Genomic DNA, 22,200 nt, shown 5'->3' with positions numbered 1-22,200 from the left:
GGTCTCGTACAAGTCCGGTAATGGCGACTTGACATTTATGCTGCGCCACCTGGTGGCACGTACTTAAACAAATAAACTCTGTTGACAGCCGGCAATTTCTTGAAATGCAATTTTCATTCATGGCCATAATCATATGAATCATATTTAACATGCCTAAATTACGAGATAATGTGGTGGATGACAAATTGGACATTTATGGGCTGGTGCTTAAGGTATCTTTGGTTCGATAAGAATCTATTCAATTTAGAGGGTTGTCCAACATATAGCACACTTTTATAGTTCAGTTTAAAGTAGCCTACGTATAATAAAAATATTCCATTGATTTTATAGGCATATATTCGTGCACACAAATTGTTAGAATATAAACGTATACACAAAAGTTTGAAGATTAATTAGATAGCAGAGATAACGGGGAGAGGATAAATTAAGAGCAATCTAAATTCGAAGTTTATCGCCGCGTGGCGAAAATTTTCTCAGTCTGACATCTAGGATAGGGAAATTGCGAACACATTCAAATTCTTCTGCACATTATACATTATTACAGCTTTTGAAAATGGTATTCCTATATCAGATGATATTCGCAGATCAGAGTTGTCAACTTTTCTTATTTGAAGCTAGATTCACCTTATTTGAATTACTGGTCAGCTTACTAAACTACATGAGAGCTTATGGCTGACATTTAGCTTATTTTACTGTACATGACCGCTTATGGATTGAAATTTAGCTTTTCTGGCTGGATATATTACGTACATGATCACTTGTTGAGTAGACCTATTCCAAGTGCGAATTTTCATAGTAAAAGCAACAGTTTGTCATGACTTTCGTCTCTCCCCTAGCCCCAAATAAATCGACAAAATTTTCAATTAATCATGTTCATACATAATAATACTGCAATAATGAAATTACGTATTAATACAAAATATTATTTTTCAATATTATACTTACATACTTGTAATGTATAAACCCTCAGGATACAAAAAAGAAACACATTTGTTCTGCCCCATGGCAGGTCTTTCACTGCAAACCCAGCATTCTCAATATTTCCTATTTTCTGCCTTCCTCTTAGTCTCCACATATCTTAATGTCGTCTATCATCTGATATCTTCTTCTGTCCCAACTCTTCTCCCGTTCACCATTTCTACCAATCCATCATTCAGTAGGCAATTCCTTTTTCTCTTCCTGATCAGTTTCAGCATCATTCTTTCTTCATTCACTCTTTTCAACACAGCTTCATTTCTTATTCTGTATGTTCACTTCACACGCTCCATTCTTCTCCATATCCTCATTTCAAATATTCCTATTCGTTTCTTTTTTATTTCGTCGTAATATCTATGTTTCTGCCCCATACAATGCTACACTCCACACAAAGCACTTCACTAGTCTCTTCCTTAGTTCTTTTTCCAGAGGTCCGCATAAGATTTTATTTATTTATTTTATTGGGTTATTTTACGACGCTGTATCAACATCTCAGTTTTTTTAGCGTCTGAGTGAAATTAAGGTGATAATGCCGGTGAAATGAATCCGGGGTCCAGCACCGAAAGTTACCCAGCATTTGCTCGTATTGGGTTGAGGGAAAACTCCGGGAAAAACCTCAACCAGATAACTTGCCCCGACTGGGATTCGAACCCGGGCCACCTGGTTTCGCGGCCAGACGCGCTGACCGTTACTCACAGTTGTGGACCCGCAGAAGATGCTCCTTTTTTATTAAAAGCTTCCTTTCACATGGATCTCATCCTCTTGATTTCCTACAGCAGCTCATGTTGCTTATAGTACACCCAAGTATTTGAAGCTGTCCACTTGCTGTACTGCCTCAGTTAGTATTCGCAAGTTTACAGTTCTTCCTTCAAGTAGATGATAAACAAGATTGGTGATATAAGGCATTCTTGACGTACGCCTTTCCCCAATTAACTTTTTTCTTCTCCTATTCTAACTTTGACTAGTCGTTTCATACAAAGATTACTGAACAGCCTTCTCTCTTTCTAATTCACCCCAATTTTCTTTAGGATCTTCATCAGTTTAGTCCCATCCATTCTGTCAAACGCCTTTTCTAAGTCCACAAATACTACATAACTTACACTTCCTTTTTCTTCTTTAGGTATCTTTCGTCGATTGTTCTTATTAGTCCAATTGCATTTCTCTCGTACCTTTTACATTCCTGAAGTCAAACTGCCTTCTTCCAACTGTTATTCCATCCTAGAATATAATCGCCGATTCAGTATTATTTTGCAGGAGAATCTTCACCGAATGTGATATCAGACTGATAGTCCTGAAGTCGTTACATTTCCTGGCATCGCATATCAAAAGAACGAAAATATTAACTAGTAAGAAAGACTGATATACAGTACATAGGCTGCCCAAGACAAAGATGATGAGGTAGGGCAGATCTTCAAATCCATAACAGAACTGGTCACAAAAGACCTAATCCATACACGTCCATGCTGGTGGTGGTGGTAATGATGATGAAAATATTTTGTAAGTTGAAGCTAGGATCTAGCTGCTAGTGTTACTGATGATAATGATGATGAGTATTATTATTACTATTATTACTATCATTATTATTAGACTTATTATTATTATTATTATTATTATTATTATTATTATTATTATTATTATTATGGAGGAGAATTAGAACCATCTATTGAAAGCATTTATTTAGACACAAAACAGACCATTCAGGAAATTAAAAACAAAAGGACACCAACAAAACGAGCAATAAATGCTATAAATTCTATTTGATGGAGCAAAAATATTACAAAAAAATAGAAAATTACAAATATATTCACTCAAAGTATCCTAACATGTGGAGCTGAAGTTTGGCAAATTTCAACTAGGGAAACAAAACTGATTTTAAGGACAGAAACAGTTGTCTTAAGAAGATCTAGGAAATCTAAAATGGAAAAAATAAGGAGTAGAGAAATAAAAGAAATGATGGGAGTGCAAGACGAGCCAGATATTATAGATATAATAGAAACGAAAAGGTTACAGTGGTATGGCCATATCAGAAGAATGCCAGAGCGATTACCAAAAATCGTTATGGAATGGATCCCACCAGAAAGAAGGCGAAAAGGACAATCAAAGAAGATTTGGATGGAGGATGTACTAGCAGCTATGGATGCTCGAAGATTGAAGCTAGGCCAATGGATGAACAGAGAGAAGTGGCGTTTGGTTTCAGGAAGATGGCGAATTTCAAGTGAATTATTGGTAATGAATGTCAGAATATTAAAAAGCACTGCAACCTTTTGTTATCTCTTTTCCCTCTCGCCGAAAACTGTGACGTTGCACAGAGGCAGAGATATAATAAAAGATCTGTACACTTCCCGCCTGGGATCTGCAAGCATGAGTGACGTCACGCGGTGGGTAGAAGCATTACTCCAGTAGGTGCTCGCGCATGCGCACTCTGTTTTACAGACAGCTACGCCGCTATGCTTTCAGATTCCAAGCGACTAGTGTACTCCTGGTTTCCCTGCTTCTCTAATTTCGCCATACCTCCATTCCACGTCTTCAGCTCTGAGTAGTCCCTGTGGCTGAAAGAGACGTTAAATAAAGAATTATGATCAGATATAATCCTGATCGCATTGTGCTTTAAATCCACGATCCCGCAGGCCACATTCGAACTCCGGTAATTACCCAAGACACGGCCACGATGTCACGAGCAGTCCCGGGATTGATTCCTCGTGACTTCGGGTCGTCGTGAAGTGTCTCGCATTCCTGAGAAGATTCATGGCCAGCCTTTCATCCACTCCGGAATCTGAGGTCAGGGTGCATTACTCAATAATGTTTGTTTTACTGCCGAGACTCGATGGAATGCCGCATAAAACATCCATCTCCTTCTCTGCTCATGGCTTTGTGAACTCCTCACACGTATTTGAATGCGACTATACGATTATGCGTACAATATTGCACGATCTCCAATTACTGAAATTGGAGAAAAACACGTTTTCCAGTTTTTACTATAAGATTTAGTGACGGAGTGTTAAAATTCTGTCTTGGTAATAAATTAATATCTTAGCAAGACTTCCTTTTTAAACAGAGTAAAGTCTGTGGTTCAACGTTTCAACTTAATGACAAATAAGAATCCTATTTATAAGAAGCTCAATACGTAGGGAATATGCATCCATAGATAGTTGCTAACCACTAGGATGGCTACTATCGCCTCATCACAGACAATGCGAAATAGTACCGGCACAGTCTATTGTTCCTAGTACCCTCAACAACTCAAGCTTCGTGACTGTATATAATAGACTGTGTTAATATTTTGAGTCTAAAGGCTGGTTCACAATGAACCTGGAACGAAAACGAGAACGAGAATGGAAAAAATTAAAATGTATTCAAATGTGAGAATTCACAAATAACTAGAAGCTCGCCGAAGCCCGGGAACGGGAACGGAGAGTTGGCAAAGTTTGAACTTTACCCTTCTCGTTTCCGATCGCAGACTATTAGATTCATTCTGTTATCATCGAAAAGCTATTTCACTCGTATATTTTGTAGCAAGGAGACCGTGATATGATATCTTGTCCATGCATTGCTTGTAACTAACTCAGAAATTAAGTAGAATCACTTTCCATATATGCTGCGTGTATAATATGTGACCAGACTATCATATGAATTGAATTTGACCGGCGTTCAAAGTGTCTGATGACTAACTTAATTGAACGTTATTCGAAACATTTCGGGCGTAAATCAATTTCATTATTAACCGAAGATCTGGTGAGCAATTCATATCGACACATTCTTGGAAACATCTTCTCCTTCTTCTTCTTCTCCCTTCAAGATTTAGGTGATATCACCTGTTCCGGTCTCTATCGTCCAGCCACCTCTTGCGAGGTCTACCCAGATCCCTTTTCCCGATGGGGCGATAATTCATTATCTTCTTTGGTAGCCTATTCTCTGCCATTCTGTCAACATGATCTTTCCATTTTGTTTTATTTTCTTCTACCATGTCGTGTACTGAGAAAATATTTAAATCTGATCTTATTGTTTCATTTTTTATTTTATCGGCTTTAGTGCATCTTCTTACGTATCTCATAAATTTCATCTCTGCTGATTGTATACGTGATTCTTCTTTTTTTGTTATTGTCCATGATTCAGAGCCATATATAAGAGTAGGTACAGCCATAACTTTATAAAATTTCATTTGAGTTTCTTTTCTCGCTTTTCTTCCTAAAGTTCTTCCAATTGTTCCACATATCATCTGAAATCTATTAACTTTCTTCTCAATATCTTTCTCATAATTAAAACTAATATCACATCCTAGATAATTGAAGTGGGATACTTGTTCTAAAATGTTTCCATTTACTATTATCTTAGATCTAACAGGATTTTTCCCTTTAAAAGCCATTATCTTTGTTTTGTTTGCAGATATAGTTAGATTGTAAAATATTGCGTTTTGGCTTAATCTATACACTGCTCTTTGTAGGTTATCTTCTGTTTCCTGGATAATTATTTGATCATCAGCGTATAGTAAAGTATTTAAAGGTGTGTTAGATTCTATTTTAATCGCAGTCTGTATTTCATCTTTCCACTTCAAAACTAGATCGTCAATATATAAATTAAACAGAGTGGGTGATAAACTGCACCCTTGTCGAACACCTAAATTTGTTAAAATTGCTTCTGACACTTTAAAACCTGAGCTAATAACTATTTTGGTATTTACATATAAACTCTTAACGGCACTAATAAGGTGCTTAGGAAAGCCTCTTATTTCCAGTATTTTCCATAAAAGGGGTCTTTTCACTTTATCGAAAGCTTTTTCATAGTCAATGAATGCTAAGTGGGTTTCCAAACCAAACTCTCGACGTTTTTCAATAATCTGCCTCATTATAAATATATTATCACTAGATGAGCGTCCTTTTCTAAAGCCTGATTGTTCCTCTGATATTACTACATCAGCAATAGCTTGTAATCTTTGATTAAGAATTTTTCCATAGATTTTATATCCTGCATCTAATAAGGTTATTCCTCTATAGTTTCCTGTGTCATTTCTATTACCTTTCTTGAATAGGGAAATAACTTTGGCTGTATTCCATTCCATGGGCACTGAACAATTTTTCCAACACATGTTCAGAAAATGAAGGAAACAGAATTTTAATATCATTCCACCATATTTAATTAATTCAGCATTAATTCCGTCCAATCCAGTAGCTTTTCTATTTTTTGTTACTTTTAAAGCCGCTTCTAATTCTTTTATGTCTATTTGATCTATAGAACTACTGTCACTTTCTACATAATAATTCTCTTCACAGTTTTCATCGTACCATAAGTTTCTGTAGTGTTGTATCCATTGGTGTTCTGTAATAATGTTAATGCTTGCAGTATCTTTCTCTGCTTTATTCATATGTTTCATAAGCTTAAAGGCTACGTTCTGTCTTCCGTGGATGTCATGTGCAATGCTAGCAATAAATCTTTCCCAAGATTCACTATGAGATCTTTTTATCAAATTTTTTGTTTTATTTCTTTTTTGTTTATATATTTCCCAAGCTTCATCCGTTCGTGTTTGTAAGTACGATTTATAAGCATCCTGCTTTTCTTTAATACTATTAGCTATTTCTGTATTCCATATTTTCAGACCCCTTTTCCGATTTGATGTTTTACTTTTTCCAAGTACCTCATTAGCTATTTTCAATATTGCTGATTTTAACCTACTCCATTCTTCTTCAATATTGTCTTTAGTTTCAACCATTTGCAGTTCACGTATGAGTCTTTGTTGGTATAAGTTCCTTATACTCTCTTCCTGTAGAAGATGCACCTTAAATTTAAAATTCTGATTTTGAAGTTTCGTTGAACATTTTTGTTTCTTCCATCTTGCCCATATTTCAACCTTTGAAGTAACTAAAAAGTGATCGGAACTTATATCATTGCCTCTAAATACGTGGGTATCTCGAATTTGGGAAGACATTTTCTTATTGGCTATTACATAATCAATTATTGAGCGTGAGCCCCTTGCATTCCAAGTATATTTATTTATGTCTTTCTTTCGAAAAAAGGTGTTGGTAATTTTAAGCTGATTAAAAGTAGCAAAATCTCGTAGTGTTTTACCATTTTCATTTAAGGTAATTTCACCAAATGCTCCCACTATATTTACTATTGGTACATTTCCTACTCGGGCATTCAAGTCTCCTAATATTAACATGTGATCAGTTTTATTGTATTTATTCACTTGTTTTTGTAATTCTTCATAAAATATTTCAGTATCTTCACGTCTTCCTTCCTCAGGTGCGTATACCCCTATGACACATAAATGTCCTCTATCGATTTTAAATCTAACAATCACTATTCTTTCATTTATGTAGACATAAGATTCTATCTTTCTTTTCCATTTTTCATCTATTAGGATACCTACTCCACCCACTGCTCGTTGTGTTTGTTCAACTCCACTGTAGATCAAAGTATAGTTCTTTAAATCTTTTGTTCCTCTCAATTTATTCTTAGTTTCTGTTATAACGGCAATATTGATATTTCGTTGTTTCAAGTTTTCTATGAGCTCCAGTTCCTTTATATTGAATCCTCCTCTTATATTCCAGGTTCCTACATGTAAAATATCTTTAATACCAGTTCGTTGTCCTTTATTATGGCCTTGTCGTCTTAAGTGATTGCTATCCGGCTGATTCCTTAGAGACTTATGAGTTGGTAAGTTTTTACGTGAGTGGGTAACCAGCCCACTGCACAACCTCCGCTCTGGAGGACCGGGTTTTATTTCGGAGTACCTTCTCCTAGGTAGATTGCCTACCAAGGCTAAAGAGATCTACCTTCCCTGAGCTGATCGGTTTTATGGCGCCGAAAACTCGCCAGACACACCTTCACCTTCAGTAAAAGCAGCTCCACCACGTGCAGGTAGGTGATAGGAGTTTAATGGGAAGAGGCTATAAGCCGCAAGCTATGGAGGTATTTTATAGTTTGTAGGAGCTCATCCCCACAAACACCTCAGCAATTCCCAATATTTAGGAAACATCTGTGAGTAATTTAATTAAAAAAATTTTCGAAACATTTGGTCTAATGAACAATTCAACTGTTCTTGAAAAAATGTAGTCAGTAATTCAATTCAACAGTTGCTCAAAATATTTGGTGAGTAATTAAATTCCACCACTATTCAAAAGATATGATCAGTTCAATCGTTCAAAACATATTGTAATATAATTAGATTTTCGTGCTACTTACGGAATTTTCTTTAATTTGACTAATTTATTTTTAATGTCAGTCCAAAAATCTGAAAGTAAATTCAATTTTATATGATTGTCATTCGAAACATCTGATGCAGTTGTTAATGCTCCAATTCGATCTTCCTTCAAAACACCTGGTGAGTAATTTAATTCGATAGTGATTAAGATATCTAGTGAATAATTGGACTCCAATGGTTTCAAAGTATCTGGTTACTAATTATACTTTGTCATTCAAAATATCTGGCGACAAATTTAATTCTTCAATAAAAACTATTGTGAATAATTAAATTGCTCATATTTCTGGTGAGTATTTAAATTCGATTGTCATTCAAGACGTACTAGGACTAAATTCAATTCGTTTCTCGTCTAATACATTTTATTGGGTTATTTTACGGCGCTGTATCAACATCTCAGGTTATTTAGCGTCTGAATGAAATGAAGGTGATGATGCCGGTGAAATGTGTCCGGGGTCCAGCACCGAATGTTATCCAGCATTTGCTCGTATTGGGTTGAGAGAAAACCCCGGAAAAAACCTCAACCAGGTAACTTGCCCTACCGGGATCGTCTAATACATTTCAGGACTAAATTCAAATCGACTGTCGTCCAAAACATCTTAGAATTAAATTCACTTCGTTTGTCATTCAAGATATCTAAGGACTAAAGTTAAATTGAGTTTTTTCAAAACTTCCTATGAGGAATTTAATTAGAATTTCGTTAAAAACCGTCTAATGAGTAGAATCATTTAATTCAACTTCAGTTAAAGCATCTGACGAGTAATTCAGTGTGATTTATCGTCTAAGATATGAAAATTTGATCTTTGATTGTTGTTCAAATAATAATTAAATTATATTGTCGTTAAAATAACTGTTGACTAACTTATTAATTCAACTGGAATTTGAAATATCAGCTGTATAATTCAATATTTGTCATTCAAAGTATGTCAATTCGATCGTCATTCAAAACATCCAATAAATAATTCAATACGATCTGCTTTTAAAAATCTGATGATTACTTCATTTCGATCGTCGTTGAAAAATATCGTGATTTATTCAAATGGACTTTTGTTCAAAACAGAAGACGAGTATTTAAATTCGATAAACACTAAACTAATGAAATAACTCCTAGGAATTTCACTTTCATGTACTTAATCCGAATATACTGTACAAAATATTGAAAGAGTGATAAAGCCCAGAAATTAAGTTACCCGATGCACAATTCATTGAAGAAGATGAGTTTTCAATTTATGAGTTTTTATGAAGACTATTACACTTTTACTACGTCATACTACGGTACGAAAGACGTATTTGAATCAATTATGGGTGTTTATCGTTACAATTTTATCACTTCCCTAATATTTGTTTATTTTCATCAATCCCCTGGCATTTTTTTGTTTTAACACTTCTCTAGCATTTGTTTCTTTGTTTGCCAAGATTTCGAAATGTAAATTCTTTCCGGTAGAATAAAACATGCTTTGCGATCATCTTTTTTTTCCCGCATAGATAGCCAGCTGAAAATGACAGCTCCGTTTTGGTGAAGCTAACATTAGTTAAACAGAATTTTAGTAAGTCAATTAATACCTATTATATTGTATTAGAGTATTTTATTTCTTCTAATCTTTATATACTTTCTTCTGTTTTTATTACCTCCCTATCATTTCTTTCTTTGTTTGTTTGCCAACATTTCAAACTGAAAATTCTTTACGGTATTATAAAACATGCTTTACTATAGTAATTTGTTTACCGCATAGATATTCAACTTAAAACTGCTCCGTTAAAACGTTTTGATGAAGCTAACATTAGTGAAATAGAATTTTAATAAGTCAAATAACATTTTATTCTTCTAACCTTTATAATACTTTCTTCTAATCGTGGAATAGTCAGTTAAACTCCACTCGAGCTTTGATTTTCTCTAGATAAATCAAAACCTCTAGTGAGATTATTGCTGATAATCTTCGATTATTTAAGGAAATTGTGTGAAGAGCAAAGCTGTCTACCGACGTTGGAATTGCTGATGGCGAGATGATAGTCTGATGAGTTAAAAACTGAAGGATTAACCATGAAAATTCCTGACATTCGTTTTACAGTTCCAGTGCAACTCTGGCAGGGTTCCCAGATGTCCCGTAAAATACGGGATCGTTCCGTTTTTCGCTAATGTGTCCCGTTGTCCCGATAAAAGTCTTCGGGGCAGCTCTCCATCCCGTATATTAGAGTTCTAAACTGAGAAAAAATGGAAATGTTACAAAGTTTATTCTATATTACAAATTACAAACATCGCATTTCATCATTGACGGTGACTGTAGATGAATTATTATGAAACAATATTATTGAGAGTTATTAATTTCTCAAGGCGAGTGATGGCAACATCAAACGTTTACATGAAGTCTATGTGGATCTTTTTAAAAGTACTGAAGGAGAACTCTCAAATTTGAAGAGGGTAGTGGAGTTCATTATGTGTATCCCTGGAACAAATCCGTGTGTCGAAAGATTATTTTCTCGCATGAACGCTCTATGGACTAATAAGAAAAATAAATTGCCTGTAAAAACAGTATAATAAATGCTTGTAAAATCATTCTTCAGTGAGGATTGTGTTGCTTTTCATGACACGATTCTTCAAAATAAAAAATTGTTAAGTGAAATTAATTTTTCAGAGAAATATTGCAAAGCTAAGGCGGATTGATTTATAAGAATAGTGAGTAGTGTATTTTATAGCCATTTCTGTAATAACTTAGTAAAAAACAATTTGAAGACAACTTACATAAACAAGCTTAAACTTAATGCAAACATGCATCCTAACAATTTTGTTGACTATTTGTTTACTTACCCTTAGTTAGTAAAGTGTTTGTGTAGTAAGCTTTACTACATACACACCTTGAAAGATTGACATTGGGTGCGCATACTAAACTTACTCAGTGATAACTGATAAGCAGGGAACGGATTTATATGGACTAAAAATATATGAAATATGTAAATATATATGTAGTTATTTTTACCAAAATATGGAATTAAATATGGATTTTTACCAAAATATGGAATTAAATATGGACTTAAAATTATAAAAAAATGACTATGTACGTTAAATATTGGTACATTTTAATCAAACTAAACAAAAAATATAATGGACGTACCTTATCTTCCAATGTAGTTTCAACAAAACACAATTTTTATTGTCTGTTACCATAACAATAGGTTACAAACATTTCTTTCAAGTGCTGAAAAGTGAATCTTCTTCTATTGTCTCTGAGGATAGATTTATACTGACTAAAAGAGCGTTCGACGTCACAAGAAGTAACTGGTACATAATTCAATTTCACAATGTCTGCTGGGGATAAGTCCAAGTTAATCTTCACTGTTGATTCACCACTCATCACAGCAACAACCTTTTGTAGTTCTTCATATCCAGGGTTTTTTGAAAGTACAGTGTCCACCTTAGCTCTTACTGCATCTGCAACTTTACCTCTACCACGATTCAGTTGTTCCACAGTACTATTTATAATTTCAAAACTTTCAGATAGTGAAAGGTGCCTATTTTGGAGACTTTTGAGCGTTTTTATGATGCATGAAAATGTATGCTGAATGTGAGCTAAGTCATTCTTCACACTTATGTCACAGGTAACTGTTTTCGCAGTATCAATTGAGACTGCATCTTCAGAGTCCAATGCAAGGAGAACATTGTTAATAGAGTCTATATGTTCGGCATAATATTCAACTGCTTCTAGCCATGTACCCCATCTAGTTAAAATTGGCTTTGGTGGCAATGGAATTTCAGGGTACATTTCTTTCAACACGTTAACTCTACTGGGAGCTTTGAGAAATACTTTTTTCACTGATGAAATCAACAAATCTACTTTAGGGAAATTGTCTCTGACCACTTCTGCCACACGATGAAATGCATGCGCCACACAAGTAAAATGAGTCAATTTAGGATATACAACAGATAATGCTTGTCCAGCTTTGACCATATAAGGGGCAGCATCGCTAATAAAGAATAACACATTATCGTACATAATACCCTTTGGCCACAGGATACCCATAGCTTCGTTGAACAGTTTAACTATAGTTTTGTTATTGCACTTTTCTAGAACATCACAATGTAAAAGAATTCGTTCAGAATATTGTTCACTTAACAAACCGATAACTACATTACCAACAAGTCTACCTTCTTTGTCGGGAGTCTCATCAATGGAAACCCAAATTGAACTATCTTTAATTTCATCTCTTATCTTCTGTATTGTCTCATCGTAGATGGATGGAGCATACGTCTTCCTAAGTGTTGACTCATCCGGGATTGTATGTTGAGTATATTTTGCAAGGAATTCCCTGAAGACCTTATTCTTTAGTTTGTAGAGAGGAATATCAGCAGAGATGAGAGAACGGCACAGGTCGATGTTAAACTCAGATCTTACATTCGATGTTGTTGGTTGTGTTAAAAACAATTGTCTCTGCTTGGAATTTAGTTGTTTGTTGGCCTGATGTTTACTAGTTGTAATGTGTTGTTGCACCAGGAACTTTTGTGTAGATGATACTGCACACTGACACAAATTACAAAATAATATTTTATTGTCAGTTGATAAACCATCTTCTTTAAATTCTGAAATGTAACTTGTTAGTTTTGATTTTAAATTGACTGAATGACGTACTTTTGGCATATTTACCGTCTTTATAGTATGATTTACAAAACTGAACCTATGTGTACTCTGACTGGCATTTAACTGTTGAGCTGCACAACTGAAGTCTGTTAAAAATTTTAAATTAAATTAATACAGTTTTGTAACTTACTTTCCCATTGTTGATAGGACTGCTAATTTTCAAATAACTCTGATGTTAAAGGGATTACTGAACATGTGTTTAAATCTCTATTGTTGAAATGTATTTTTAAAAGTTAATGGAATTTTGTTTTGTTTTATTGTTAAACCTAATATAATATGGACTGTTTTATATGAAATATGGAAAATATATGGAAATTAACGAAAATATGTACTAAACTCTAAAATATGGAAAAATATGGAAAATAAAAGTAGGATTTTTCAACCCTACACATTGTGAAACATAAAGATAATGCAAAATATAAATTATATTAGCTTTATAAGTAAATATGTATTTACATATAAATCCTTTCCCTGCTGATAAGTGTCCCGTATGTTTTTCCAATATGTCTGGGAACCCTAAACTCTGTAAAAGAACGAAATAGCTAATTAAATCAAGCGGGAATCGAACAGACGCACGCTTCAATGCAACCCCCAAAGAAGTTCTATGAAGATATTTTAATGAAGTATAATAATAATAATAATAATAATAATAATAATAATAATAAAACTCGGGAGGAAATTAAACGCAGACTAAATATGGGAAATGCGTGTTATTATTCAGTTGAGAAGCTTTTGTCATCTAGTCTGCTGTCAAAAATCTGAAAGTTAGAATTTATAAAACAGTTATATTACCAGTTGTTCTGTATGGTTGTGAAACTTGGACTCTCACTTTGAGAGAGGAACAGAGATTAAGGGTGTTTGAGAATAAGATTCTTAGGAAAATATTTGGGGCTAAGAGGGATGAAGTTACAGGAGAATGGAGAAAGATACACAACGCAGAACTGCACTCATTGTATTCTTCACCTGACATAATTAGGAACATTAAATCCAGACGTTTGAGATGGGCAGGGCATGTAGCACGTATGGACGAATCCAGAAATGTATATAGAGTATTAGATGGGAGGCCGGAGGGATAAAGACCTTTGGGGAGGTCGAGACGTAGATGGGAAGATATATTAAATGGATTTGAGAGAGGTGGGATAAAATGGTAAGGACTGGATTAATCTTGCTCAGGATAGGGACCGATGGCGAGTTTATCTGAGAGCGGCAATGAACCTCCGGGTTCCTTAAAAGCCAGTCAGTAAGTAAGTAAGTAAGTAAGTAAGTAAGTAAGTAATAATAATAATAATAATAATAATAATAATAATAATAATAATAATAATAATAATAATAATAAATGCTGAAGTGCACCATAATGTCGGTAGGTCGTCGTGCTGTTTACTTAACATAATGTTATGCAGCTTCTTGCTTGTTAAGTCTTCCTGACAGGTCCTCCTACACGCTGGGCCGTTAAGGAAATGAATTCAGGCAGGTCATACCTACTGAATGCTTTCAATTCAAAAACACGCAATAATCTAGACTCACGCCCCCCCCTTCCCCAGTGAACCTGTTCCACATTCGTAATTGCATAAGCATTCTCAGATATGTGATGCCTCAGAATACAACCCACGTGTAAAATGTGTAATAACACCGAACTCTTGCAGTATTTTTGCACACTCAATAGCTCACACGATTCATTGCGCAATGTTCTGATATCACCGAGCATTAATATTTCTGCGTGCAGTCTCAGATTTGCAGGTATAAGCTCAGGAAACCAAAGATGTTCTTGGAAGCTCAACATACGGATGTCTGTGGCGAATTTATTTTTATTTCCTTACGTTTAAACTACACGAATAATTTACTTTGCACTACGCCCACCTTTAGTATTTTTGTTGTTCTAATTACAATCACCACCATCCTTCATTGTCCTAGACCTACAACATTCCATTTGGTTCTCAAATGAATTGCGATTACAGTCTCTTAAAAATATCAGTCCTTTTCAATTTAGAATTATAATGTAACAATATTCCAGAAACACTTTTCTTATTTAATAGTAAGATTTATTATTATTATTATTATTATTATTATTATTATTATTATTATTATGCGGTTCGGTTGACGTGAATATGTTAGGAGAAAATCCACAAACGTTTAGGGAAAACACAGACATTTTACTTGAAGCAAGTAAAGCGATCGGTTTGGAAGTAAATCCCGAAAAGATTAAGTATATGATTATGTCTCGTGACCAGAATATCGTACGAAATGGAAATATAAAAATTGGAGATTTATCCTTCGAAGAGGTGGAAGAATTCAAATATCTTGGAGCAACAGTAACAAATATAAATGGCACTCGGGAGGAAATTAAACGCAGAATCAATGTGGGAAATGCCTGTTGTTATTCGGTTGAGAAGTTTTTATCATCTAAATTTAAATATCATGTTGAAAATTCAATAAGTTCAAATTGTAATATAAAATAGTTTTGTACAATTTTCACTCTATAACTTGTCTAAGTGTGAAAGTAGAAATAAATTCTGTTACATCAATTAAAATATATATAATGTATCACGAATATTTTCGACTTTTCATATAAGTCATTTTCAAGTGATATAGTTAGTCGACAAATACAATTGAACATAGGTGAAAGTAGTCCAGTAATAAAACACATACGTAATTTAAGCCATGCGTTCTCATTTTAAAACAAAGAGTGGTTATGAGTAATAGCATCATACATGGTATTGGATTAAAACTATCAGATAAATAAACAATCAAATAAGTAAGGGTACAATTAGAATAATTATTTGTTGTATCAAATATAGCAATTTGTTTGCCAGTGTTTTAAAAATTAAAATTGTTTAAAATAGAATGGAGGCTTACAAGGCATGTTATGTCCATTTGTGATACAATGTTTAACATGGTGAATTCTATGATGAGTGGATATTATATTATATTTTCCCAGCCTCTCGCAGCAATGAGTGGTATTAACATAATAAGTAGGCTATGCAGGAGAAGCTTTCAGATGTTGCAGCCTTCTCAACGTTGCGTTACATGTACATGTATGTCCTGGACATTAATTCTTTTCAAGCTGGTAACATTCTTGACTCTTTCAATATGGTAATGAGTAAAATTCTCCGAAGACCATCCACCTCTATAGCTATATTCCTATCTTTCTCTCGTTCGGTTAATGTTCATATTTCAGCATCTTACCTCAAAATTCTATCAACAATAATATTTAAAATCATTTTTCTTTCCAGTCGAACATCTCGGTTCCATAGTCATCTACAGAGGTGTGAAAATTATTAGAATAATCTTAATTTTAAAGGTTTTTTAATAGTTCCTTCACAAATATTAATTTAATTGATGAATATTGGTATATATTACTATACTGATGTAGGGTATATTTACTACTAACAATGCCGGAAAGTATTGTTGTACATTGGTATTTTTCTTATTTTACAATTATTATGGGAATTCAGAAATTATTATATTTAAAATTAAGATTATTCTAATAATTTTCACACCTCTGTATTTAACTCTCTGATAACACAAGGCTGTCATATTTTAGCGCTTTACATGATGGAGGGTAATTTTGAATGACTTTTTCATGCTCTCTGCAAAAAGTAAATCCGTTTTCGTCAAACATCCACAGTTTCTATGCAATTCCTTAATTAAGTGCGCTATATTTAAATTTCGCGCGTAATCTTATACTGCAATCGATATAATCTATCGTAAAGTGACTGAACACGATCGACTGTGAAACAATCGATACTTCTCGAGTTGTCTAGAAGTACGCAGAAGGATTGCAGTCATATGATAATACTTTTGAAGTGAAATTTATATGTGTATACGTTATTGAGTTATTTCAAATCGGTGTAATGATGCGATTTCAGCACGAAGATCATGTGCAAGTGACCCTAACATGTTGCATTAGAAGAGAATGGCCTGCTAGAACAACAACGAATCCTGGGGAGAAAAATATCATTAGAGAATGTCTGGTGAAACGAGAGAAGATCGTCTTGCCGCCTCTTCACTTCAAACTGTGAATAATAAAACAGTTTGTGAAAGCATTGCATAAAGATGGTGATTGTTTTAAATACATGTTCTAAATTTTCCTTTCTCTTTGAGGCTAAACTTAAAGAAGGAATATTTGTGGGGACCCAAAATATGAAGCTTGATGAAAGATGAATATTTTGAAAATTTAATGACCCATGAATAACGACTGGCTTGGACAGGATTTAACAATGTAGTTGACAATTTCTTTGGGAATAGGAATCACCAGATTTCAAAAACAATGTAGAAAATATGTTGGTAGCTGTGACAAATTTAGGATGAAATATGAGCATTAAAATCCATTTCCTTCATAGCCATCTTGACTTCTTCCCTGGTTTTCATGGAAATTATAGCGGACACGGAAGAAGGGTTCATGAAAGAAATAGAAAAGCGTTATCAAGGCAGGTGGAATGAAGTAATGATGGTGAATACCGTTGGTTTATGAAAATATTGTTGCAACATAGAAGACAATCTCAAAGACAGAACTTCCAAGTGAAGAGGAAGCTGCACTGAAAAATGAAGTGTCTACATGAGATTTGGAATGACTTGAACCTAAATTGTGAATATGAACAAGATAATGTTTGATTTTGTTTACTGTATAGACATTTTCAAAGATTACTTGATTTATGTGTTTAAGGGCATTAAAAAATTGTGGCAAAACATGCACTGCCATTTTTGACAATATATACCACAATATTTAAGATCGCCAAACATAAATTTTGTAACTGAATCTCGAAAGAAAGCTGAATTGAATGATATCCAGTTCACTTAATTTAAATTATTCACTTGCCCTAAATAATTTATTTAATTGTTGCAACAAATCGAAAACACACTGAAACAATAGATCACATAGGTACAAATTCCTGGTAAACTAATGATCTCATTTGGTTCTAGATTTTTATCAGATCTTACATATACATACAGCTATAAAAATCATTTTTACTTAATTTGAGAAAGATCTGCCGATTTTGTGATATTTTAAAATATTTGTAAAAAAAACTTTTTTCACGGCATGTGTAAAATTATGAAAACTAATTTAATTTTCAATAAAAATTGAGTTTCATTATCACAAAGTCATTTGTAAGATCTGGTAAAGATTTGGGACCAATGGCATCATTAGTTTACCAAGAAAATGTACTTTTCTAATCTTATGTTCAAGTATATTTTCGATTTGTTGCAACAATTAAATAAATTGTAAAGAATAAATGAATAATCTATTTAAGTAAACTATAAGCCATTCAATTTAGCATTCTTTCAAGATTCAGTGATAAAATATATGTATGGCTATCATAAAACTTGTGGAAGATATTGACAAAGTGTTACTGCATGTTTTGCCATAATTATTATATGGGTTTGCAACCCCATGCCCTTAAATGTGTTAATATTACATGAATGGCGCTATAAATATGGCAATTCTTCAAATCATTATAATCAATTTCTTAATACGTGATAGGCAAAATCTGATTCCAAATTCTTCAAGAGAAGCCAACAATTAATCAAAATCAACCTTCGATATTAAAAGCTTTGAACCAAAATTTAATTTCGCAACCCTGTGTATTTGATTACGCCTATGTAATTCTGTTTTTCACCTCGTTCTCAGTACGTCTTGACCTGTGGGGTAATTGAAACCAAATATTTAAACTGATCTACTGACATATGACTTAAATTTGAATTTAGTGCAATCAAAACTAGTGGCTTTTGAACATATAACTCGATTTTGATCAAATTTGGCATGTATACCAACATACATTACCAGATCAATAAGGGGATGAAGATTTTGGACCATTTTGATCTCGCCAGAATTAGAATCCTGGTCTCTGGCATGGGAAACTGTTTTACAAGAGTATACAAGGCTCGCAAAAGACGATTTTGGAACAGTTTGATCTCCTCAGAATTATAATCCTGTTCTCTGGCATGGGAAACTCTTTTACAAGAGCATTGAAGGATCCCAGAAGATGAATTCTCGCTCACAAGCAAGTTTGGGCACCTGTGGGGTCGAAGTATTGTACTAGGCGGGGTCACGGGGGTAATGGGCTGGAGCCATCACGACGGTAACCTGGCCTCGACCTTTCGGTGCCGTAACACTCAACAGCAATAGGAAACAAAAGAAAAAAATGACCTCCGCCTGGCGCACGGGCTAGGATCGCCAATTGTTTTCACTTTTTATGCCCCCTAGCGACATATAGCAGGATTAAAAATTTTGATTCGGTTAAGTTCGTAAGCGGAATAGACACCAATGTTCCTGGAGCTGAATGGGAAGTGACATTAGCAAACATATCGATGTGGAAAGTTGACTCTGCGGACATCTGATTCTGTCTTACGTAACGAGAAACTGTGTTGTAGCTCCGTAGACATGATGACAGAAGGAATTGCACATATTGCATAAATGAGCTAGAAAGAGTGGATGAAGAAAGAATAATGGTGAAACTGATTAGGAAGAGAAAAATAATTTGACTGGATCAATGGAGAAGAAGAAACTGCCTATCGAAATATGCACTAGATTGAATGGTGAACTGGAGAAATTACAAGATTGTTGGAAATACATTATTCCAACAACATAAACGAAGAAGATACACAAGGACATGTCAAAGGAACGGAAACAGATAGGCCTACTGTATCAGATAGACTATATACTAGTACAGAAAACATTCCGAATTTGCTTAAAAAATGCAAAGACTCTACCATGAGCAGATATTAACTCAGATCATGTCCTGCTGATAGGCGAAGTAGATATTCGTCGGAAGAAGGTAAGAGGAAGTCAGGTGACGAAGAAATTGAACATGGAAAAACTGTAGGACGAAGAGGAAAGAAGAAAATTTGAAGCAAATTTTCAAGTGAAAGTCGCTACATTAAAACCCACACCTGAGAATAGTAATGAATACTGAACTCATTTAAAAAGCTGTATACAGACAACAGCAGAAGAAACAAAAGGATACAGAGAAAGTGTGAAAATTAATAAACTTTGGGAAAATGTTGGAGAAGATGGAGGAAAGGAGAAAATGGAAAAACATCAACACAGAAGAAGGTAGAAGCAACTAAAAGAAACTAAACAACGAACTAAAAAGAAAAAAAAAACTGACAAGGCAAAGGAAGACTGGATGAAAGAGAAATGTGAAGAAATAGAGGATCTAGAAAGAAAGGGGAGATATGATTTAATGTACCGCGAAGTAAAATGTTTGGACTTCACAAATAAGAACAAAAAATCAATGTAGTTGATAGAGGACGACATCGGAAATGAAATAACAGACAAACAAGGAATACTAAATAGATGGGTGAAATATGTAGAAGAGTTATATGAAACAAGAAATCGTCCAGGTGACTTAGGTATAGAAGACAAAGGAAGCATACCAAAAGAAGAGTAATAATTGGTAAATAATTATTTATCTCAGACCTTTAATATATCCAAAAGATTATGTTCCATGTTTCTACCTATATCGCCTACATTGCTCAAACTTAATCTTCAGGGAACACTGAAAGTTTAGAGCCGGAATTGTTCACAAATTGGGGTGCTCAAGACCAAGAGGATATGAAATACAAGATTAGAAGATTCGTAGAAGAAAGTAAAAAATAAAAACTCCGAGTAACAATAAAGACATATGACTTTTATTATTATTATTATTATTATTATTATTATTATTATTATTATTATTATTATTATTATCATTATTATTATTACTATTATTATTCAGTTTTACAATGCATCTTCTTGTGTCCAATGTTTTACACGTTTATCCTCTTCCTCAAACTTCCTCTATCCTCCCATTCGTGTTTTTGCAGAACTCTTTTTCCATTGCTTTCTTAATTTCCTGCAACCATGTGTTTTGAGGTCCACCTCTTCCTCTCTATCCCGATGGAGTCCATTCAAAAACTCATCTTGGTAATAGAGGAGGGTTGTGATAACGTTTTGCCGTCACAGCTCCGAAATATGACAGCTCCTGGAAAAATCGCTATTATAGATAACAGCGATTTTTTCAAAATGTATTTTTTGTGTTCTTATGATTCTTGGCGGTTGTGAATGTTGTAACATCCTGGCAATCACAGAGACATTAATTAAATATGATGGCAGGCAATATAAGCCACATGTCAATACCATTATAATTGTATATGTATATTGTACAAAATTAGAATTGTATTTTCTGTATTCATTTGTTGTCTAATAACTTCATCTCGTAATATTTCAAGTTTTGGATGTCTGGATTAACGACATGCTAACAATTTTGATTGCAAATTTTTATTGAACTTCCATGTTTTCGCTCAATATGTCACTATATTACTGTATCTATATACATAATTTGAATTGGTAATGGAAATTACGGGAAAACTGCTGAACGGATTTTAATGACTTACCTCTCATTTTGAAGCTTCGCGTCCAAAGATGTGCGGAAAAATAGTAGTTTTCAGTGAAATGTCAATTTTCCTATATAATTTTCCTATTTTTCAAAATCCAACTTTCGTCAGTTTTGAGAACTAATGACTTTTCACAATAAAATAAAACACACACACTACAATAAACAATATTACACGTAGGCCATTACATGCAGGACTGCTGATATAAAGAGTTCAGATGGCTCAGATTCTCTGACGTCATAATGCCAAAATGTTGATATTCATTTGTGTAATATTTTGATATAGTACAAAAACTTCAAGACTTATAGGTCTGATTCTTTGTGTGTGTAATTTTCTGAGTACAGCTGTAGGCCTATATTGGATATTAAGAACTACAAAACTTAAGAATATTTCATGACATTATTACCATTAAAATGAAATATTTATTATAGTTAATGTAATTATGTATTTATCACTAATTATACACATTAATGTTATATTGATGATATGAAAGTAAAACCTTTTGGGGTTAGGTTATATAAGTAGGCGTAGAGAGAGAATATCTTAAATTAGATCTTCAGTTCTATAATTTACTGAGTAACGGCTATATAATAGGCCTATTGATATTGTCATGTCCTCGTCAAGAGGGACGTAATATCCTCATCGAAGGGGACAGTCATGTATCTTCTGCTGACCTGTATCGTTTGGAATCTACCGCTAGTGCCATCTACCAATATTTCGACAAATCGCGAGGAATACCAAGAATGGCGGACAATCGATTCGACGCCGTATGAACACAAGCTGTGTCATATTTTTCGAGACAGAGGTGATAATGGATGGGAAACTGTGGTGGGCTGTGGTGAAATGAAGGGAAAGTGGAAAATTCCGATATAAATCCTTACAATCTTGGCTTTATATATCATAAATATAAATTCCGCTTAGCAACTATTTTAACCGAACAACTACAACTGAAAACTCTGGAACATATAAATACAGATGACAGATGGACGACAAAGACAGATGATAGCAGTATCCTAGTGTGTTGCG

The sequence above is a fragment of the Periplaneta americana genome, chromosome 7, assembly GCF_040183065.1.
Source record: "Periplaneta americana isolate PAMFEO1 chromosome 7, P.americana_PAMFEO1_priV1, whole genome shotgun sequence".
Classification (NCBI taxonomy): domain Eukaryota; kingdom Metazoa; phylum Arthropoda; class Insecta; order Blattodea; family Blattidae; genus Periplaneta; species Periplaneta americana.
This window is presented reverse-complemented; position numbering follows the sequence as displayed.